Here is a 24,003-nt window from a genome sequence, read left to right as displayed (position 1 = left end):
GCTACTGGGTATCAGAGGGGAGCACTGTTCCCAAAACTCTTTGACCTGGTTCACTGCTAGAAAGCAGTTAAAAGCCAACATGGAGATGAAAATATCTTTCACAGCTGTGACAGCACAACATATGTTACTACTTTGTGTGAAAATGAGCAGAGACAATTTAAACTCTGCATTTGGCTGATTAGTCTTATAGTGTCTTTTCTTTGACAATAAAGATGCCGTTGGCAAAACCTATCCAGAAAGGACAGAGTGGGTATTCCTGCAGAGACTGCCTAGTAGGTTGGGATGCTTCTGGCATACAGATAGTTGTAGCAGATGTTTCCAATTAACTGTAATAATTTTGAAAAATAAATGAACTTTCTTCAGGATCTCCTTGATGAATATTGATGTAGTGGCAGTCTCCTCAGCCTGAAAGTGCTCACAGTAGCTGTGCTTGGGGTGGAGAGGATTAAAAATTGGAAGGTGATGATTTGCCACAAAAGCTGAAGATTCAGATCCTTGCACAGGACAGAATGAAGAAAGAATTTTTGTCTCAATTTCTCTGTATGTCCTGGTTTTTCCCCTCCAGCAAGCCCTCCCGAGGCAGGCTGGGGGTGGTGGCCTGACCATGGGACACCACACCATGGGTCACACCCCAGGGGACATCCATTGCTACAGGCCAGTGTGGATGGTTGTGTTAAGCCCTGAGGTGAGCTTGGTGCCCAAGTTAAAGGATGAGTTCTGTGAGTGCTGGGGTTTGTGAGGAGCTCGATGTTGGTGGAGACATGAGCTCTTCAGGGATGCTGCAGCTCTCCACGCAGAGTTGCTTGGTTTGCTTGGAAACACTTCCAACGACATATGGAGAGCTGAACTTGGTGTGGCTGTGCTGTGGGATACCAGAGTGAGCCTGGAGGTTTCTGGTACAGATTTTCTCAGGGCTTCAGGACTCTTGTTGTGCACTGTCCACAAACAGATGGCAAGCTCTACTGTTTAATTTTTTTTTAAAAAGGGGGGCAAAGAGTCTTTCACAACTTGTATAGAATTTAATATGGCTTTATTTTAGCATAGTTACATTTCTTGTTAAGTCCATTTTGCTTTATTTTCCTTCTTCTAGGTGTATTTATTTTCATTCCTGTTGTAGCTAAGTCTTAAGTAGTTTTACTTTGAGCTTGATTATTTAAATTTTTTTTTAATGTACCAGTATTTTCCTGGTTCTATTTATTACTCTCTTTATAGCTTTGCTGCAAGACACATTTTTGCTCTGATTTCACCTAGTTCTTTCTTCACTCCTAAACTCTTGTATTTATAATTTTTCAGCTCATGTAATAGATTGCACTTCTTGACAGTGATTGCAAGCATTGCTAGTGTAATGTCTTTGCTTTTATTTTTATTCCTTTCAAAAGCTAAAGCCATGAATGAGGTTATTTGAATAAGGCATGCTTTGCTATATGTTTTCCACATTCAGCTCTCCAAATGCTCCTCATCTGTAGTGTTTGGAGGGTGTCCTGCTTGTGGTGTCGTAGAGTCAAGGTCCAGTTTGGAGTGGTGACCAACCTACCCACTGGGATCAAAACTTCCTGGCTGGTGTTGCTGCCCCAATAATATGCCTCTTAGCTGTAAAACCCACTGGGAATTAATCTTCCCTTTAATTCCTATTTTATGCAATGAGGGTATTAGTGCGGTTGCAATACCGACCCATTGTGTGAGGTCCTGCCTGCTGCTGTCCTTTGACACAAGCCTTCAGTTACTCCACACTTCTTCTTTTGGCTTCTAGAAACTCAGCTTCACAGGCTGTAAAGGGTCTGTGTAGTGTTTCTTTACAGAAAGCCCAACTGACTGTGTATAATCTTAAGCCACTTCATTTTCCGGTACTTTACCTAACATTATCTGCTTTCAGTAGAGACTTGCATGTTAAAGAGAAAAAACTTTAACACTGCCAAATAGTAGCCTGGCAAGGCTGTTTTCAAGGGAATTGTTTGCAAAGCAAACTTCCTTGCTGATTGTCACCATTTGGGAGTGTCTCTAGTTTACTACCTAGTCAGGAAAATACAGAAGATGGGGTCTCAGGAGTGGTAGGAGTCCTTCCCTGTGCACGTGTGCAGCTCTGTTTTATTTTCAAATGTGTACCTGCCCTTCAAACACTATTAGTGAAAGCATAAAATTATATGGAGGGGTAGGGCTGTTTCTTTTGTCTTTTTTATGTTAAGGCAAATTGCAGATAGGAGGATGATGCTGAGTCAAAATAATGATCTCTGTAACTCTTCTAGGGCTAGCGCTAAAATAAGAATGAGATGTGACAAGGGGTCTTGAGCAAATGGAAATTATAAAGCTGAAAACACAAATGTGAAAGACAAATGGTTCCTATGAACTCCCGTCTGTATCGAAAAAGACTGTGTCAAGAGCAGGGTTTAAATTCTTTTGGCTGCGTGCTTGCGTGGGACAGAATGTATTTAAAACAATTCCTGTAAAAGCTTCTTCCTAAGCAGGCATGTGTCTGGAGAAATAAAGGACTGACACAGCACTGCAGGCTCACAGTGCGTGAAGAGGTGTTGCTCCTGCACACAGGATCAGGTTCTGGCCTTTTCCACCTGCAGAAAGCAGAGCCTTCCTAATGATTTCAACCGAGCAATTGCACAAAGGTTTGTACAGGAAAAAATAGGATTGAAAGTGGCAAACATGATGGGAATACAGTCTTTCAGATCATTTGCTGTGATTTTTCCCATTTGTTTTAACCACTTCTTGGCTAGAGTGCTGCAAAAACAAAACCATGGTCCTCTAAAACAATTTTCTAGGCATTTTAAAATATGCTCTTGCAGCGTAGATGAAGCATTAATGTAGTGGTGCTTTGGTGTGCCTGGGGGGATTTATGTTGTGTTGATTCAGTGATGAATCAAGTAGGCAATATGTAGTGCTGTGAGAGCTACTGCTAATGCTGTCAGAGGAGAGGGGTTGGAGCAGCAGACAGGGGAAGGACAGGGATGCAGCAGTAGCAGAGGGATGGCTGTGGAACAGGAGCATGGAGCTGAATTCGGAGAAGGTAGGTCATAGGGAACAGCAGACCTTGACTGGTCTTGCCTTTGTATCCATGAACGGGGGATTTGAACATTGTTTATAGTGGGTGGTAAATATATACTTTGTCTGGAGGCATGACTTCAGGCCTTTATCCTTTTATGCTCTCCCCTCTGTTAAATATTGTTATAAAACCCCCAAATAGCATGGTGAGTGTTTTCTTTGTTTTTACTTTAAAAGGAGATATTGGCAATTATTATTATATCAGTGAGGAGCAACAGAAAAGCCAAAGCATTTGATGCCTTGCTTGCTTACTTGACAACATTAAATTAATGCAAAGAATGCCCCCTATTTAAATGAGCAAGTGTCTAAATGACTGCCTAACTTATTCACATTTTTGCATTAAGCTCTTCTTGTGTTTTATGATCTTATGACCAAGAAAAATAAGCTTTATCAGGATTTGGAATTAATTGAAAGACTGAACGTAAAAAAACAACTAACCAAACAGTAAAAGCTGCCTGATGAAGAGAGGCAAGGAGATTTCTCTGTGTGTACAAGACCTGTAATTTCTGAAAATGGATCTGCCAGCCCAGTTATATCTCTGTCCTAATAGGATCGCTTGGAAAATATCTGTAAATGTCTGGTATTTCACATTCCTAATGTCTGGGTTTTAGTTTTGAAGTGGCTGCACATGTGAAACACCAGCCATGCACATGAAATACCCTTATTTGAGTGTACTTTCTCTGTGTTCTATAAAATTAGGAAAGTAAAACAATGAAGAGATCCCCGTTAGTTGGCCCAACTGGGATTATCAGCTGAGATGCTTCTCATGTCAGGAAGTAGTGATTTGTTTCCCAGGGCATGCTTTCCAGGCTGATGTTCCTAGAAGATTTGTCCAAGCAAAGATATTCAGGCTTTGACTTATGGTGAATTCTGGTATCTAATGCATAGAGGATTCTAACAGCCACCTGAAAATTGGATTTTAAAAGTGATGGAAAAAGAGAATGAATGTTTTGTCTTTCCCTCCTTCAGTTAGTAAAAGCAAAGATGGGGAGGTTACAATTACCATTTTTTGAACATTATTTCTGAAACACTTCAGAGGGGGTGAGGCTTTCCTAAACATTCTACATGATGAATTTGTTTTGGCTGCCCTGCTGAATTGAAATGAAGTGCTTCTCCTTCTTTCAATATGTAAGGCACACTCATCTTGTCCCTGGCTGGAATGTGAGCAGTGCTTTGCTGCCCAGATTCCCATGGCAGCAGCAAGCAGTCTTGTGTGCAGTTAAGATGCTCTCCGTCATCATGGGACTGTCACTGGTGTCTCAGAGGCAGCAGGCAGGGTCCCAGTGGGGAAGCTCACAGCTGGCTGCAGCTGCTCTTTTGCCTTCTTCAGGGAGGGAGGAATGTACATGAAAAAGGAGAAAAACTGTAATGGAATCTATTAACAACTGTTAGGAAGGAAGGAAGCTTGTGTAGATGAATTTTAGTGGAACAAAAGCTATTTACACAAAGCCACCTTCTGTGTTGCAGTAACTGATGGCTGTGCCACAGGGTGACCCCTCTTCCCAGGGCCTTGCTGGATGGCAGGGCAGCAAAGGTGGGGACCTCTAGGCTTTTTCCTGCTCTGACACAGCATGGAGCACCCCAGGTGCACTGCCTGGCTGTGGTAGAGGTGCTGGCAGGAGTGCTGCCCACTGGCTGCCAGGCCACTGCTTTCTCCACAGTCAGGGGAAGGGAGCTCTGTGAAAACCAGGCTCACAGTGTGGGGGTGGGATGTACGCGCTGGACTTGGGGGGAAGCACATGGGGGCTGCTTTTCTTGTTCATTTCCCCTCAGGCTTAGCAGAAAATATTTTTCTCACATCCTTGTCTGTCCATCTGGCTGCTTTGGTGTGGGAGAAAACACATGCTGAAGCCCATACAATTTGCATGGATTTAATGCAAATACCAAAGCAGAATTTCAGGAGTTGGTTAAGTGTGGGTTTTTTTCTAAAAGGCTAATGTAATCTTCTGTGGTGTGTGATTACATGTTCTGGCAAAGCTTGCTTGATTAAGCAAATCCCATTTCTGGGATTTAGGGTTTTATGCTAGCATCTCTCCCAGTTGAATGAGTTGGCGTAGGCAATTCTGTTTAATGTCTTCTCCAGTGCATTTGTCCAGCATGGAGTCTGGAGGTGGTGAATAGGCACACTTACACTCTGGCTGTCTCAGCTACTCATGTAAATGAAGAAGTCACATTCAAAGAATAAAAAACCAAAAATCTTATCATCCACAAGTTACTGCAGGTTTCCTTTAAACGTCATATTCAATTCTCACTGTCAGAGTGATTTAAAAAGGTCATTTTCAAAAGAGAGAGACATACAAATGTTGTGGGGAGTCCTTGTCGGGTCCCTGGTCAGAGCAGTGACACTCTGCACTGTCCGTCAATCCACTCCACATGTCACCTCCATGCACAGGAGGAGGGTGGTAGGTGGTGGCACACAAAAGACAGCTACCTACAAAACTCAGCCACAGAAAGGGAGGTGAAGGCTGTCCGGTGGTGCTCTGCCTCAGCACCTTCCATTGGGCACAGCCTGCTTTATTGAGCCAAGCTCCTGTAGAGCCTTGATGTTACAGGGTCAAGTCTCCCTTGCAGATGGCTTTCATGTTCCATAGGCTGCAGGAGAAGGGGCATGCTACAAGCTGGGCCTCTGCTTGCTAGCTGGAATTCATTCTTGATGCTCAAGATAGTTTTCATTATATTGTTATTGGTTATTTTAAAAAACCTAAGCCAGCCAGCTTCTGTCACAGCCTTGCTGTGTGACCAGGGCAAAGCATTTATTAGCAGGTACTTTCAGAGCTTTTATGGAGCTCCCCTGGTGGACAGACACCTTTGCCTTATTGGGCCACTTCACTCTGAAGTGATTGTTGAAAGTACACTTCAGAGTCAGGGCAGGGTCTCGTTTCTCAGCACCCTTGTGTAACACTGGCTTTATCAGACACTTGAAAGATTTGTGCTTTTAGGTTCCTTTTTAAATACACTCTAAATTCGTTCAGTCCAGCCTTGTGAACCGACCTTGGTGAGGCTTTCACATATGTGCCAACCCATCCATGACAGGGGTCTCCAAGGGACAACAAAGTTATCAAAGGACAATATTAGATGTTAAAACAGGTCTGATCTCTCACAGGTAGTGTGGAGTCCAGACAAAAAGCATAAAATCCCACTACAACAATAGCAGAAAGAAGGTGGAAACACCATCTCTTACTGATCTGTTGTTCACCTCCTTCAGAAGCTGTATGAATTTGAAGGGCCTGCAGATCCTTTAGGATTTTTTCTCTTTTATTCCAGAAACACAGGTCAAAATTTGGGCCATATTGATAGATTTCAGTCTAGTGTCACATGAAGCATCTGCAGCGGTAGCTGGCTCACTATTCTGTCCTGTAGGTACTTAGGAGGACAGCACAAAGAGCATTAGTTGCATTAAGAAATGTTTGATATAATTATCCAGCTTTTTTTTGGAGTAGGTCTAAGGTTGTCCGTCTTGGTTTTCCTGATTTTTAAACCAGTTTTCACTGTGAAGGATACTGTGATAATCAAAGAGACTAAGAACTGTTAGCTTACAGTCTACATCCCATCCTGTTTTTCCTGAAATTAAACTTTGAGTATTAAATGCTATCTCAATTCACTGTGGTTAAACAAATGTTTCTATGAGTGGGGATTTTTCTTTTTTTTTTCATATTCCTTGTTTTATTAATAAATAAATGCTCTAGACACCTTTATCACTGATGCAGTACTTAAATGTGTTTACACAGTTTCTACAGGGCAGTGGCTGTGGGAAAGACATGTACAATTTGTGCAAATGCTTGTACAGAGAAAATCACATTTTAATAATTACTTTTCATAAATGCAATTTCCTGAGCACAAACAGTTTTATCTGGTATGCTTTTGCTGAGTAGGATGCCACCACTCATGGCAGGAAAAACTGGGATAATTCAAACAGGTCTGACAGGATCAGGACTCAGAAATGCAAGTCAGCCATGGGAGGCGAGATGCAGAGCAGTCGTGGATGGTGATGAAGAAGTGACAAACTTCTATCACAGCTTGTCAACAAATGACAGGAGGATGTTATTTTTTGTCTCTTGCATTTATAATCTCAAAATTAAACCCTTGTAAATAGATTTATATCTTCTGGTGGATGTTTTCCCAATTAGCGTGGTGTAACTTCCATTTCCAGAACTTCTGCCCACTAGTATCTCATAGTCTGATCAATTATTTTGAGCATACTGTAATAATATTCTACATTTTAAAAAAAAATTATGTTCCCTTGTGTGTTAGAGTTTAGCAATTTGATTTAGATAATCAGATCTTGTCATATATCCAAATAATTGAGGAGTGTTTCTCCTGGTTAGATATGACAATATAGGATAATGGATTTGCACAATTTTTTAACCAAATCTGAAAACATTTGGACATCTTGAGTCAGCAAGATCTTTGACCTGAAATTGAATTAAGGAGAGGAAAATAGGAAAAGTGGGTAGATGCAGGAGAGTATTAAACAAAAAAAGAGAAATTCTGTTCATTCAAGATTTTGATCCTGTTAAATGGTATAAAAAGCTCTTTGTCATAGAATTGTTGGGCCTTATAAATGGCATAAATTTGAAAATTAGGAAGAGTGGAAAATGAAAATTTAGTAATTTGATTTCTTTCTTCACTTTTAACAAAAATAAGCAAGCTGCAGGGAAGAATAAAAGACAGCTGAAGTCAAAGGAAGAACATTTGTAGCCATCTATGTCCTAATGAGTAACATTAGGAAACCATATGTAAGTATTTACTCTTGTCTGTAACGGATTGAATACATTTGGTCTTGTCTGGATGAAACAAGCCCAAATCTATCAAGTATGTGGGTGAAAAAACAGTTGGAAATTCTGGTTACTACAAATGGTAACCAAAGAGCCATGCTCAAATGCTTTCATTTCAGATGAAGTGAAAGTTTCAGTTCTACTGTCAGTGCTAATCAGGTGAGAAATAAATTTGCAAATGGCATCAGTTTTTCTTAAATACTTTGCTGGGTGTGTAGTAATTCATAATTACTGTAGTCTTGCAAACCAACTTCCAGAAGAAAAATTATTTTAGGAAATTATTTGAATTCTTGTAGTACAGAATATTAGTTTGTATTGGTACACTTCAGATCTCTGTCAGACTTTGTCTTGACTGCTTTGAGAAGGGGCTTTGGACATATGAAAGTTACACCAAATTAAAAATCCACACAGCCTGAGTTGGTCAAGAGTTCCAAGAGCTTTTAGCAGAGAACAGACCATAAACCCAAATGATCTGTGTCCAAGTAAAATACTTCAGTTTGATCAATAGCTCAAAATGAAACATAGACCTCTTAGCCGTGGGATCAGTCCATTTTGTGTTTGTCTTCAGCATGTGTAGGAGATATGCACTTCCCAGCACTGACAGGCTCCCAGCCTGAGCCAAAGGTGATGCTTGATTAAGTGTAAGTTTGTGTTTAGTCTCCCACAGATGGAGAGGACCTGGTACAATCCAGCATTTGTCTCAGGCAAGTAGAAGGACCTGATGAGGTGCCAATGCCACCTAACACTACAAATAAAACTGTCACTGAAAGTACTGCTCTTAGGGAGAAGGAATAGCAGTGACAAGTTTGACTGGAAAAACTGTAATTGAGGGAAGTCTAGAATAAGCAGTGTTATCAAATTGGTTTTCATCAACAGCTAATCCAAATTTAGCTAAGATCTCTAGGGTTCAGGCTTCATTATCACCTGGTGCAGGCTGAACACATCTATCCTGGACTAGCTGGAGATTTGATATAACACCTATTTAGAGAAGTAATTTACAAGTGTAAGTCTTATCTGTATGGCCAGAGATGTTAATAATTTGCTTAAAGATGTTTGCTTTGTGTTTGTAAAGATTAAATTTGCTATCAGGGTATTAGAGTGGCAACGACTAAGTCTTGGCATACTTCATTGGAGAAGAAATATTGTGGCCTTGTGTTTTCTGAAATCTGAATGTTGTGTTCCTCTTTCTCTTAGTTGTAGATACAAAGTGGGAGTCTGAACATGTGTGTGTTTAAAGTCCTGTAAGCAAACCAGATTTTTCATACTAGCATCATACTAAGAAATCTAACGTTTTTTCTACACCTACCTCCAAAGACACATATGGCACCTTCCTGTCTCTGCCAGTGTGTGCACTGTGCTCCTTCCTCTTGCATGATTTTATGGAAAAGATTTCTGAAACTTTCATTCTGTGGTTCCTTAATCCATCCCTCCCCTGAATGATAGAACTCTTCTGCCACCTAAGCTGCCCTGAGTAATATCCTTGTGATTTTATAGACTTTGAGAGCTAAGTACATGTGAGATAGAGGTGAGTGGTATCTCAGATGGATGGTGTACACCCAGAGGTACTGGAAGTTAATGGAATTGCTGTGAAATTACACCAGCAAAAGTGAGGTTTTCTTCTGTACTTCTAAAATAATTATGAGAATAGTCTGAAAGTATTATTTTTTTATGGCCCTGACAAATAATGGATCTTTACTTGCCATAGATGTGGGAAAAAAAGACAGTAAGGCCTTTAAAAATGAAAATCAAGTAGGATCACAAAGATTAAGAAATAGAAAAATCTCCAAGGAAAAAATCAATAAACCATGTCATATAAACCACTTACTTGTAAGAGATAAATCTCTTTACATCTGTTGACCAGTGTAAGGACTGAATTTTGGCTTTCCCATGAGTTTGTGTACATTAAGTACATGGTCCCTTAAGTAAAATCTAAATGTACAGCTTGGTAGAGATGAAGTGAGATGTCACAGGTGGGTTCCTCCACTCCAGACTCAAGATTTCCAAGAGAAATTACCATCTTTATTCTTCTGAACTACCTCCAAGCCCAAATACTCAATTTTTAGGGCACCTATTGATGTTATGTTGTGGTTTCTAAATGTTGTACAGTAAAAGACCAAAGTGATATGAGAAGAGCAACTCCAAGGACCACTGATTTATGTGCACTGGAAACTTAGGAGAAGCAGAAAAGGGAGGAGGAATAAAGCTGGCCTCTTGGACATTGCTCTTGATTATACTTGACCTGTTTTAGTTAAAGTAATTCTGCTTCCCTCTTGCCACAAGCATTTCCTAATGTATTTTACCATTAGATGTTGCGTCCTTTTTGAGTTCTTGAATGGTGTGTGTAGACTGACCCCTGCATAGTTCTCTTTTCAGGCATCCTTTTGACTCTGAATAACCACCTTAGCACTGGGTTTTAAAGGATAGTGGTATATGGAGTTTTTAGATTTCTTATGTAATTCTGCAAAATGAGATGTATCCTGTGAAACTGACTGTGGAAGCTACTCTGAAATGTTCTAGATGTTTGCAGTATTTGGCCAAAGAACATCTGATTTTATTTACTGCCATGGAGTTGTGGGGCTCTGCTGATATAAAACACTCTTGATCCTGCATAAGTCCATTTGACAAGATGCTTAAGACAAATTTTGTCTTATTAATAGATAAAAGGAAGTAGTATTCTTAAGAATTGTTATTAAAAATAAAATTAGAAAAGGTGATTGCTTGTTTACTGTCATCACTTTAATTTTGAGTACAAGATGCAGAGTTTTACTGGTCTATTACTATCCAGATGCTGAACTGAGCACTGCTGCTCAGTCCTCCTGAAAATTATTATGGAGTTTAGCCTCAGCTAAATGTTTTGAAACAACATACTTTTTAAAAAATGCTTATATATTCCCTCTAGAAGTCACCCTCTTACTTTGCTGTCTCATGTTACAAAGTCAAATGTGTTAACTTGGAAGAGGCGTATCTTTGATTGTTCATTACTCAAGATAACCCTTGCCAAAGTCCCCGAAAATTTATGACCAAGGAGAGCTCTGAGAGGTGGGGCAGCATGGTGGCTGCCTGGTCCTGATGATCAGCTCAAGCCTGATCTGGTAGGACTGGCTGAACGGGTGAGCAAGGGCCCCTGGCAGATGGCCAGCAAATACCAATTAATACTAATTGCATGGGAAAATACTGTAATGCTGCAATGGTTCATCAGGAACCTGGAATGAGTTCATAGCTGTGCTGCACCCAAGGGCTGTGTGTCCCTTGGTGTTTACTTCAAGAAGAAAATGCATTGTTGCTTGCTGCTCCATTCACTTGAAATGTTATAAGATCTCAACTATAGTTAATGGGGAGGAATGTGGAACATCTCACATCTATCTTAGAGCTTTGCTTGGGAATATTTGAGTTAAACTGTAATATTCTAATTGGTTTCAGCAGAGATCATCACTGTCTTATCTTGAGCCAGACATTGCTTCACGTTATCTGGATAGGAAAGAAAACAAAGCTGAAATTGTATGAAATACAACTTCAGGACATGATAGTCCTTTCAAAACAAGAAAACTATGGACATCTGATTTAAAAGAGTTTTCAGCTTTGCCTGTCTGATTTCCACGGAAAGCTTTGCAGAAAACTGAGATTTAAGGTGCTGCTGTCTTCTCCTCTGTCTAGTGACAGCTGTAAACATCTGCTGAGGATGTCGTTTATTGTCTCATCCTGTAGTTGCTCATGAAGATCATGAAGCATCGTGCCTCCTTGAAAATTGGACAGGTAGTGCTGTGGTGCAGGAGCGAACAGCCAGCGTGCTCGGAGGCTCTTGCCTGTGGTTCCCGAGGGGTCGAGAGCAGCTGCTGTGTCTGTTCTCCATCCCACGGATCACACCCAGGCGGGGAGAGGTGCTTTCCCGGGAAGTTTGGAGAGGCAGGTGGCAGCAGGCGGGGTGGGAAGGGCACGTTGCTCTGTCAGTGCTCTGCAATTCCGCCTCTTCGTCGTGCTCTCGAAAAGGCAGGCAAGGCTTCCAAGTCCTAAATTGCATTTTGTCTAACTCCTCCCCTATTCCGGCTGCTTGCTCATGCAGCCACCCACGGATCCGAAACAAAAATGTGCGAAGCGAGGCAGGGAGTGCTCTTGCCAGTGCAGATTCCATCTCCCCTCCAGGCGCCGGGGTGCCTGTCGTGCACTGACTCTGTGTCGCTCCCGGACACGGAGCAGCTTTGGCTAATCGCAAATACATGAGCGTTTTTCTCCCATCCGTTCTCGTCACCCTGTACTCCAAGAAGAAGCAGAAGAACAAAAAAAGGAAACGTCCGGGGCTGTGGATGAGCGTGTCTTTGTGCCACTGCTCGTAGGGCGGGCTGACAGAGGCGGCATTGTTCGCAGGCTGTGCCCAGCTTGGCAGCCGGAGAAGGTGCGATCTGCGCTGTGCATACGGAATCGGTGAGCGGCCGGGGACAGCGGCTGAGGAGCTCTGAGAGCTGCATGAACGCCCGGAGGGAGTTTTAGAGCACTGCAAAAATAGCTGCTCCTTGTGTCTTCTGCACAATGCAAACAGGGTCTAGGATGAGGAGCCCTTGATAATCAAAGGTAATATTTTTGTCTTTAGAGTAGCATAAGATAGTGGCGATAGCTGCTGTTTGGTTGTTTATTAAAATATGAGTGATGTAACAGGGAGGAAAGTTGTGAAGTCCTGTGTGCTCCTTGGGAGAATAAAGGTTCATGGTGGCATTGTGCTGTGGTGTTGAAGTCTATCTGTTCCCCTTTATGTGGGCTGATTTTGCAAAGCTAGTAGTAAGAAAATCTGTATGTGTTCCCATCAGAGGAAGAAAAGACTATTTTGTTTCCTTCTCTATCTTACTTGTTAAGCCAAAAGTTACTATTTATATGCAATATTAAATTGATTCTGCTAATAGAAATACATTGACATATAGCCATTAGGCAAGGTAAGTACTTCCTATTACCAGAGACAGTTCCTCACCCCTCAAGGTACTCCCTGGGGTACAAACATCCTGTACAGTGGCAAAAAAAATTAACATTTATTTCGCATACCTCAGCAGAAAGAAAAATCATTGTTGCATTTGTTTTTCCAGCTACTTTGCAATAATTTGTGATTGCACAGACTGTGCCAAACAGATTTTACATTGTTGTGCCATGTGTTCTTAGTACTTTGATCCTATTTTTGGTGGGTTTTAAATGACTGGGTTTTTTTAGTTTCTGAGTAAAGATACATTTTGTCCGAGTGTTTGCTGTTTGTATTGCTGTCTGTTCTTCATGATTGTTAAATCTTTGAGAGTGTGTACTGCTATCTGGGGATGATAACGAACATGGTCTTAAAAGCACAAGCCTTGTGGCTGTTGTTCATTTCGTGTGCCCAGGCTGACTTGGTTTTGAGGTGAACGGGCTGAGCTGCACTGGAGACCAAACACACAACTCCAGATCTGGAGCTCCTAATGACACAAGTGGTGTTTGAAAGTTTTTGTCTAAGAAGAGGTTAAAATGAGCAGAGTGTAGTTTGTGTGCTGAAGAACTTCACTCAGTTGAGTTCTGTCAGTGCAGCACCGTTTGTTCTGTGTCACTTGGGAGAACACAGCTTGTACCTCCTGTTTGCCCGATGGCACGTAGCAGCCCCAGAGGACACACGCTGCTTTTGTGCTCCTGTTCGCTTTTAATCTTTAGGGAGCAACTGTTTCAAAGAACAAACACATTGCCTCGCAGGAGAAACTCCAGGAAACATCCTGCTAGTGACAGCGACAGCCGCTGCCCATCATCCTGGGCGTTCCTCTGCCAAGAACGGCGGGGCTTTGTGGGCTGGGAGCTGCAAACTGTGTAGTCCCGAGGATGGCCAAAGGAAATCACGTTTCCAAGTGCTGAATTACAGCTGTGAGGCTGCTGGCTCAAAATGCAGAATCTGTGTTTATCCTGGGCCTCAGCCCAGGGATCTGTGGCATCCCCTTTCTGCAGGAGTGTCCACCCCACTAATCCCTGTGCACCCCTCTTGGCAGTGGGGCTGGCTCGGGCACCAGGTAATGAGCCTGTTCACTCCCTCCATGCAGGCTTTCTCTGCCTCTCCTCACTGAGGGAGAGGGAAACTGAGGATTCCCAGTGTCCCCCCTCCTCAGCCCCCTTGGTTGGGCAGCAGGCTTGGATGATGCTGGATTCCACATCCTGCCATTTGGGTACCAGCATTTTACTGATACCCTTTACATCAGGGAGACAGGTTCCAGAAAACACCTTCTATAGTGGAAGGACATTTTAAAGCAATAGTAGATATATTTCGTCCTGCCTAATAGTTTTTCAGCCTGTTGAATGAGAGATATTTAGGGTCATTACCTCCATGAGAGAAAGCATTGAGACACTATATTAAATTCTCTGTCTTTCAATTATTTTCTTGTGCTTGACGAGGACAAGCAAGTCCCAGTTGGAAATCCCAAATCAGAGCTTGTCTGCATAAGCAAAAACATGAAACCAGAATAATTAAGGGGTTGCAATTTCCATCAGTTTTTCAGTGAGTGCTTTACTAAAGGCACTCATATCAGGAAATAAAAATGTATGTACATCAATGTGGTTTAAGTTAAATCACAACTGATTTTTTATGGTTTTGAATACACAGCCTTATACTGGTGTAGGACCTGTTACTTTTCTTTTACTGATGGGTTTTAACTGGCAAAGTTTCATTTGCTGTTAGTTTAAAAAAGTGGAGTAAATACATCTCCCACACATAAAATAAGCATGCATACTGTTAATTTGCCAGATGTTGCATACCTCACTTATGCAGACATTTATAACCCATATCCTCCAGAGAACATGACACTAGGTGGGCAGGGTCAATTTAAAATAAATAGCTTTTGCTTGTGAAGTCGACTTCAATCTATTGTATACATTTCTGTAAACAAAAATATGCAGCAGAGTTTGCGATGGTTATAAGCACAGGCAGGGATTTTGAAGTAATGTCTTAACCAGTGCTTCATCATTTTTTCAGCCCAGAAGCTTTTGCTTCCTCCCTGGGAGAGCCTGTATGAAGACTTGCGTGGATGATGTTATAAGGTAAGGAATGCACCTTAAGTGTGTTCTTTCAGACTTTATTTTACATTGCTACAGAGTTTCTGTGTGAGAAGTTGCTACACTCTGCATCCAATTTCCTCTCAGAGAGACTTGCATATGGTTCTCCGTTGTTTGGTAGGAACAAATACATGAGCAAGACCAACTGTTTGCTGTGTAGATGATGATATGTCTTAAATGGTGTTGAATTTCAGTTTATCTCCTGTGGGCCTCAAACTGTCCCTTTGGGCAAAGGATCGTGCTGTGTGTCTGGAGGACCTCTTCGTGCAGCATCACTTGCAGTGTTATATTCAACTTGGTAGTGTTACATGAAAACAGGAGCATCCAGTGTGTTTTCTGATTGCCAGAAATACTGTCACTTTGTGGCCTTCTGCTGCCAGCTTTAGTGTCACCTTTCCTTCTGCACTCTTTTCTGTCTGGGTAGGAGCTCCCCTCATCTCTGTTTCCCTGCAGACACAGTGCATTCAAGGCTTTTATCCACAGGCAGACTGGTGATCAACAAAGAGCTCCATTCTTACCTCCTCTCCCAGGGCCTATGTCTGTCGTGTTTTACTCTCCCTCACACACTGAGTGACCAAGTAAATTGTCAGTAAATGAAGAATCTATGTTAAATTCAATGACTAGAAAACATGGAAGTCTTCTGAATCTAAAAGACAGGCTTTCATGCAGTGCTAGGCAGTTCACACAGCCTGCATGCATGACAAAGTCCAGCAGTGTTAGTATGGTATAGCTGTGCTGCATATTTCCTTAATCTGCTTGTTTAGAGACACCCAGAATATTCATCTTAATAATTTCTGCTGCATCATAGGTACAGGAGGAAATACCAGGGAAAGCCCTGTCACTGGGAAAATGCATCATTTGAATGTGTAATGTAAATATTTTAACTAACCAAATGTAAACACTATTTGCCTTTAGGATGGGAAAAGACTGTCGCAGTCAGAAACGAGCTGACATAAGAGTGACCCTGTATAGATGAGATACAAAATTGTGTTCACACATTTTGGTAATCAAAACAGAGCCCTTAATGAATTGCCTAGTGTGAAAGGAATTACAAACACAAATGTGCCTGACACAAGGCATTCGGAAGTTGCTGCTGTATTAGCGTTAGAATGAAGGACTTTTCAGAATTCATGGGGATCCAAGGTCTGTGGGGAGGATGATGTGAGATGTGCTATGGTAAGAGCTAAACAAAGGCTGGAGACTCTCTGGAGGGAAACCCAAACTTGTAAGTATGTTCTGAATATCCATGCTCCTCCATGCCACTGACTATGAGTTGTGTTCACCGTGCCAGGATGATGAGTTCAGAAGTTTCCAAGGATTAGAAAATGGTAGAAGCAGCAAATGTACTAGATACAGCAAGAAACACCTTATTGCATTCCCAGATGTGCTGTGGTTTTTTCAGCTAGTGGATTAAAAAGAAAGCAGAGTTCTTGGGGAGCTCAGAGTGGTTACTCATTGGCTCTGCCTAAACTGGCTTCGTAAGTACGTGAAAACTTATGTTCAGGTGGTGCTTGATAGAAACCAAACACATGATTTAGCTTTTGGTACTGAATGTGGTCCTGAAAAACAGCACAGGATCCAGAATCCCCCCAGATTCTGCTTGACTTTATTGTGCAGTAAATGATCTTTGGGCATTCATCAGATCGTTAAGCAGAAGAAACATCTGGAGATGATTTCATTTGCTGTATGTTCCAGCCCATGAATTGTTAATACCAGAAGAGGAGAAACGACACAGAGGATTGGTCTAGACTCCGTGGATTGCAATATACTAGTTAGATCTTATTTCTGCAGGCACAGGTACGTGTAAATGCCCAAGCGAGTAACTTTCATTACTGGAATGGCTGGGGGATTGTTTTAAAGCTGATTTTTGCTAGTATTACCAACAGTGGATAATATATTAACATCTGCCTCACATTTGCTATTTCTTTGTTCTAACAGCTGGAAATTTACATTTACACATAGGCCTCAGAGCTAAAAATGTCATTCCCTAGGTTAAAAACCCATAATGATTTTTGTTGTTCTCCTTGATAGGAAAGGAGAACTGAAAGCACAGGGAAAAGACAAATGGGAAGGGTACCCCCAGATGATAAATGCTCTCAGTTGGAGCAAAGATTAATCATGTATAGTGTAGACTTTAAAGTACCATTGTCTGCCACCACTACAGCAATTTAGCTATAGCCAAAAGAGCAAATCTATTAAATTATCCAAAGAAAGCAGAAGAAACCAAGTATTAAATGTCATCAGTGAAGAGAAAATACAATGGCATTTTTTTCAGTACAGAGGAAATTAAGAGCCCCTCTTGTGTGGATGAGAAGTATTTTGCATAGATGAGAATAACTTTAACATTATCACAGAATCAAACTTGTGTTGCTAGAAAATCGAATCATTTTATGCAATAACTTCATATAATTATTCTCTTGAATACAGATAATCCAAATCTCCTTTATCTCCCAGACAGATGTATCAATTTTCATGGGAAAGCATGAATACAGTAAAAAATTAGAGCTTTGTTGTTTTTTTTTCCTTTATGAGTAGGAAGCTCATACACTTTTGTTAAAGGACTGTATTGTGCCTTTAAAAAAATCTAAAATTAGATTCTGTGTTTTAGCACAGGGAAAAAGGTAAGAACAGATTGCTCTGTAGTGTTGAATTCACAGCATCATTTTTCTAAAATAAAGTCACGTTATTAGAAAGCTGATGAGAGAGAGGGAATTTAAGAGAAGGGAAGTGCAGTTGAAAAATTTTTGGAAGGCAATTGTAAACTTCAGGGCAGAAGGGAATTAGATAAAAGAATCTGTGAGAGTGGGAATAATAATGTGAAGAGGAACAAGCTGTGCTGGTGATATCTTTTGGCCAAGGTTTTGAAAATAATTCAGAATATGATCTACAATCTTTGTCTTTGAGGAGGGGAATGGGAAATTTTCCATTTACAGTAAAGCCGAGTAAGAATGTCTTGCTCCAGCTGTTAAAATATTTTGAAATCTACTTCAAACTGATTATTTATTGCAGTGTTAAAGTATAGACCATTGTGGACAGAAGAAAATGAGAAATTGGAATCAATCCCAAAAAGTGGGTTGAAAGCATAATTTATGCTTCCCTGAGAGTGAATGGGACTGCTAGTCCAGTTCAGCTCATTCTAGCTCAGTTCTCTGAGGCTGTGTTTTAGGAAGCCTCTTTGGATAGATATAGCTGGAAGTGAACAAATCTCAAGGTTCGTATCTTGAACCTTGAAGGGAAACTTGGAAGCCTCTGTCAAAGCCAGGGGTAAATAGGATGCATATTTTGAGGCTGAAAGTGCCATCTGAGTGTGACTTTACAATGCACATGAGGACCATGGCATCCCAAGCATCTCTGGCATACACTTGAGAGCTGACTTGAGTGAGGCAGAGTTTCTGCAGAAGGTAGGTGGCTACATGTGCTGCTCCTGTGCCTGCAGCTTTGCCTGAAGCCACTTTTTCATTTAAGGTACAGAGCAGTCCATGATCTTTGCCTGTTCAGTCATGTCTGTGTAACATAGTCTTCACATGCATATCTACATAGAGCCAGTTCCAAATGAACAGCAATAACTTTCAGCATTAGGTAAATATGTCTGTGAAATGAGTTTATACTTGTGCTGTTTGGACTGTCAGTAGCCTTGCACAATCTGCTGTCATCAGACTGCCTTGGGTTCTTAGTTTTGCTCTTGTGGCACAGCCAATACTATTTCAGTGTATGTGAATTAAAGAGTATGCTCTAATAATATTTTATATTTACACGGCACATCTCATCCCAGAGCACTTTATAAATCATGTATATTCAACACCTCTGACCTTTCGTAGTCCCTTCAGAGCAGGAGAACAAGCGTTTTACAAAAGCAATAAAACCATAGGAATTTTTTCTCTGTAATACTGGGGGGAACTCATTAATTACAGAATGAATTTTATGTTCCCAAAGCTACAGCTTCAGTTTGTAAAGACCTTTACTGAAAATTTCTTCAAGATAAGATGCATGATCCTACATTTTGTGTACACCACAAAGAGCTAATCCATCCTTTTCAGACTGGATCCCTGAAAATATTTCACTCTTGCATCTAAACAATCATAAAAGTGTCACTACCTCTATACCTTGGCTGTCATTTTATCAGTAAATTGTTACCTCTTCCTGAAGTATCTGCCCAAAATGCTATAGTCTGCATTCCCCCTCAGCTGCTGCAGATCCTCCCGTCACAGTATGAGAAATACAGCAAAATAGATGCATCAGAAAACCTATTTACTTGCTTTTGAGGGATTCAAATGTAACTGATCCTTTGAGGAATCAAGCTGAAGAAATACAGCATGTCTATGCATTGGGTCAAAAAATGCAGAGGAGGGATGAGCAAGGCTAAAGGAACAAGGAGGATGAGGAGGATGGTGATGAATTAATCTCCCTGGCATTGAGTGCCTCTTCCTGTAAATATTAGGAGGATGACCCAAAGCCTGTGGGTATCAGTTAGTGTCTGTCCGTGCAGCACTGGGTTAGTGAGGAAGAGTGTGGGGTCCTTTGTCTCCCCAGGGCATCCTTCTTGTGGTACACAGAGGCTCAGCTTGTATGCAGGACTGCCTCTACCTCAGTGGGGTCAGATTCCCTCCACTTTGAGGAAAAACTCCAGAGGAACTACTTTCCTGAATTTTAAAGAAGAAAGTAAATATTCTAGTATCATCTAGTATGGTCTTTGTCAGGCCTTTTTGTGTGTTAATTTGGGCCTTATTTAGTCTGTTGTTTTAAACAGAAGGACAGCAACATTTCTATTTTAGTTGTACAATTCCACAAATGGATTGCAAAACCACAGTTAACTGTGAACGTCATGGATGGTAACTCAGTTAATAATAGATTAAAAGAATCTTTAAGTTTTCCTTGTATTGTTTTGCCATTTGTCTCTCTTTGTAGCTTGTCTGGGTTTAATGTAGTTTATTCCATTTAGGAGCATTACTGAGACAAACCCCATTAAGGCAGGCATTATAGTCCTTGTTTTGATTAGCACTCAAGGCCACTAGATAATGATGCTAAAAAAAAAATCTCGTATTTCTCTCATGGTCATTAGCACTGTGATCATTGCCAACCTTCATACAACAGTGTAAGTTGATTTTTTTTCCTAAATCTCAGAGCCAATTGTGAATGTCTGTAATATAGTCTGTGACATTTGAACTGTATCATTTGTCTAAAAAATACCCCAGTTCTTGCTCTTTCCGTGCTCCTACTTGTAAGAAATTGGATCTTTATATATAAGACAGTCAAAAACTAACTAGCTAACATTTTTCAAAGCTATTTTATTGGGGTGATTTCTTTTTTTTTTTTTTAGTTTTATTTTATGGTGAGGCTTTCTAGACATTCAGGTATGTACACTTTCTTCTCAAACAACACCCTGACCAGAGAAAGACATTTGCACCACTCTGAACAATACAAGACCATTTCAGCCCTGGACTAATACGGGCAATTAAGATAATTTCCACACATCATGTTTAAACCAGTGACATGTAATTCTAGGACAAAGCCTCTCAGCACCTCTTTCCAATATTCGTCTGCACTCAGAGGATAAGCAGCTGCTATTACATGCTAATGTCTTTTGAGGGTGAATGGCCATTTTCGGGCATGTTATTAACTCTGTGCAGATCAGTGCATTTTCCATCTTAGTGTACAGAGTTGACTTCATATTCTGTTCCCTTTGTGGATTTTAGTTCTGTTAACCAAAAAGAAAAATGAGAAAAATTATGCATTTGATGAGTTTGAGTTGGCATCTTGAAGGATGGGGAATGTCCATCTGTAATTAGATGCTCAGACTGTGGCGACCAGACCTCTCACCTTACAGGCTTGTGAAGTTGCAGGTCTCCAAGGGCAGAAGGCCATCCAGGACAATTAACATTTCTAATAACACAGTCAACTTATTTGACTGTTACTGCTGTGTTTTACCTATAGGTTTACGCTGGGGTGCCTGAAAAGAAGCACTCAAGCTAGTGTTTGTCTTTTATTCTTGCAGACCCAAGTCACACTGGGTTCTCATTAACTTGCCAGGTCCAGATGTGGGAGCCCAGCAGCCCCCTGAGGTCCTTTGAGCTGCTCATTGAATCCTCAAAACAGGCTAAATGCTTGTTTGCATCGACATACTTCTTTATTGAGATAAAAATGCTCACTTTTCCCCCATTTCTCTTCCACCTGAAAAGGAAAAAAATGAGTGCACAGAGAAAAAAAAAAAAAAAGGTATAGCATACAAAGCTTTAGCATGTACTTGCTTTGGCTTAAGACTGGTTTGTTACTGCCAATTGTGTGTTTGTTGCTGTGGCCATGATCCCGCAGCCCCTGCTGCAAAATACAGGGGAGTTGTGGGATGAGTGGCCAGGAGTGCCAAATGTATAAAATACTAATTTTTGTTGAACTGTTTCATGATTCTCCAAACCTTCTGAGCACAGAAGCCTTTTTTATCATATTGCAGCCCAAACCACCTAATCTGTACTTTTCTGGTTTAGGCATTTTTAAATGGGTTTTGCTCACTAAGGCATCCAGTTCTGTTCCTACAATTTGTTTTGTCTAGCCTTGCTCAGAGTAGATAATTAATGCAGTAGTTAAAATACCATCATCTTAATGCTCTTTAACATGGATGAAAACCTGCTTGCCTCTGAAGAAATGAGCTTCAGAGTGGAATAACCCTGGATTTGTTATTCAACCAGTGACCACACAAATTTGGTTTTTCCTGTTACTATTATTTTTACCTAAATAGTTGCTGCACTTGAAAGGCATCTCCCAATTTCTGAAACAGAGGAGAGAGCCAGATCTCTGGAAGATCTTTTTAAAAATCCATTTTAAAAATATGTAAATACTCACTTGTGAATTTCTGATAAATGCAGAATAAATTCCCACAGTTCATAATTTCTTGTTATTTATTTAATTTATGCGCCGTTATAACTGTGAATGAGGCTTAACAAAACCACAGGGACACAATCTTTGCCCTAAAGAGATTGTAGCTGAAATTAGACACAACATATAACCAATTACTTCAATAGACAAAGCAGGATTACACCAAATAAAAATGGTTCGTGTTGCCTATCTTGTGTATGTTGTAAGCTTGTAATAATACAGTTATTTGGAAAAGACCTGTTTGTCCCCCTGAATGTGGTGATTCGGAACAAAGCTCTGGAAAGAAGCCATTGTTAGTGTTTGCTGGTTTAAACCAGAAAACGTGAGACACTAATGACTAATCATTGCTTTCCTACAGGCAATTTAATTAAAGAGCTGGATTTACTGGAGGATGTATTCAGTGTTCATTTCTAGATGCTGTGGCCTCCAAGGATCTTTAGTCCATTTTTAGACCCATCTTGAAGATATTGCTTGCCTGGTGTGTTTCATTGCATGGTGAAGGTAGAGCCTCTTGGAGGCTCTAACAGGACACCACAGTTTCTTTACCCGAATCTTGGGCACCCAGTTAATAAAAAGATCTGTCTGAATTTTAAGTAAAGAAGTGTCTTCCTCTATACACACAGTGCTCTTTTCCTACTATTTAGTTACAAGTGCCAGTGTAATATTTAGTTTCCTGGAATAAGCCATAATTGTGCAGTACATCATTGTTCAAGTGTTCCTCAGCAGAAGAGGCTACCATCCTCATGTCAATACTGCATGCACTTGTGTCAAATCCTCAGGCTTTATTTTGACATTTGTGTGTCTAGACCTTTTGCTTGACAGGACTTTAGCTAATGAATTGAGGTTTGCCCACCGTTTCCAGAGCTCTGCTCATGAAGAGCTCATCTCATCCCCTCTCCAGGTTAGGCAGGATGTCAGTGGTGGGAGCAGTGTGGGCTGGGTGAGGGGAATGGGGCTGGAAACCTCCCCACCTGTTTATCCCTGCAGCAGGTAAGGGTTGGGGTTTTACTTCCCAGCAATTTGCTCAGATAGAAAGGGGGCTAGTGTACCTGCTTGCCTACCCCACAGCATTCTGGTGTGGCTAATTAGGCTATATTTGCACAGCTTCGAGAATACGCGTTAAAGTGCCAATTATGAATTATAATTATCTTCTGAAGATGATTGGGAGTCCACGTTTGCATGTTGATGTGGGCCACAGGAGTGAGTCTTTCAAATAACAGATCTTATTTAAATGCCTTACTTATTCCTTATCTCATGTTGTGTGTTTTTTTAAGGATGATGAGAAACATTAGTTTACCCTCAGGAAAGACCAGGTCTGACTGTTTTTAATAATGAGTTATGTACTTAGTCACAGCAGGTAAATTTACAAACCAAGCAGGACACACTTGGAGATCGATTCTGTCTGTTCAGCAGATGGTTTTACACAAAACGTTCAGCAGGACAAGCCTGCTGAGACTTTAAAACAAATACTGCTAAGTAACATTGCCATGGGCCTGTTAATATGGTGGCAATGCCTGTTTTACACTCTGCACAGCTCCTACTTTATTTATATCTCATGTATTTACTGAAGTGTAATAGATTTACTCTGGGAAGAGACTTGATCTTGGCAGATTTACTTTGAAGGCTGACATTTTCTGTTGTAACTTTCAAAAAATAGTAACTAGTCCTCAGCACTAACTGCAGGACGTGTAGCTTTTTTATTAATAACAGCACATCAGTATTAAAGACAAAGCAATAATAGCCTACAAAAGAAGTCCATGACTGGACTTAAAATTTTTGAAATTCCTGAAAACTTTCTGTTGCAGCAGAAGTATTTTTTTATTTTTCTTAAGGGCTCTGCATTTTTGTGCAGCTTTATAAATGTTGCTGGTCTCTTTAACTGGATAGTAAGAGGCTTTATTATTTATTTGACTTTTATGTGAGCTAAATGGAGAAGTGTTGCCTGTGATTTGGTTTTAATATTTGAGTCTGTATATCTGTATGTTATTGTTCCATTAAATAAAAGGAAATCTACAACTGTACATAATTGTACAGAGAGAAAAAAATTCTGCCTTTAGTTACTATACAAGAGCAACTGGGAACAAAATTGGGCCAGAAGTTCCCTGCATGCTATGTCTTAGCAGTAACATAAAATTTTAATGGGGAAAAATTACAGGAAAAAAGAACACTTTGTTTAAAAATGTTCATAAAGGGAGAAGAACTTTTTTTTTTCCCTGAATAGATGTCTTTTGATAGTTGTTTGCTACTTTTATGCTTACACATGTGCTCAGTAGTT

General features: G+C 40.6%; 1 protein-coding gene across 6 annotated transcripts in view; it reads left to right on the top strand.

Annotated features, from left to right (window-relative positions):
* PAG1 (phosphoprotein membrane anchor with glycosphingolipid microdomains 1) overlaps window positions 1-24,003 on the top strand; it is a 112,305-nt gene that overhangs the window by 49,887 nt on the left and 38,415 nt on the right. For 5 of the 6 annotated variants that reach the window (XM_085053100.1, XM_085053094.1, XM_085053098.1 and 2 more), the window contains one exon: window positions 14,782-14,846. The gene's annotated coding sequence lies outside the window, so the exon portion shown is untranslated. Of the gene's footprint in view, window positions 1-11,911; window positions 12,390-14,781; window positions 14,847-24,003 lie in introns of those variants that run through there. The other variant, XM_085053097.1, reaches the window with a different exon arrangement.

Source organism: Lichenostomus cassidix, chromosome 2 (assembly GCF_008360975.1).
Source record: "Lichenostomus cassidix isolate B80296 chromosome 2, HeHo_3.0, whole genome shotgun sequence".
Classification (NCBI taxonomy): Eukaryota; Metazoa; Chordata; class Aves; order Passeriformes; family Meliphagidae; genus Lichenostomus; species Lichenostomus cassidix.
Note: the sequence above shows the minus strand (reverse complement) of the source record. Positions and strands in the feature narration are given on the sequence as shown.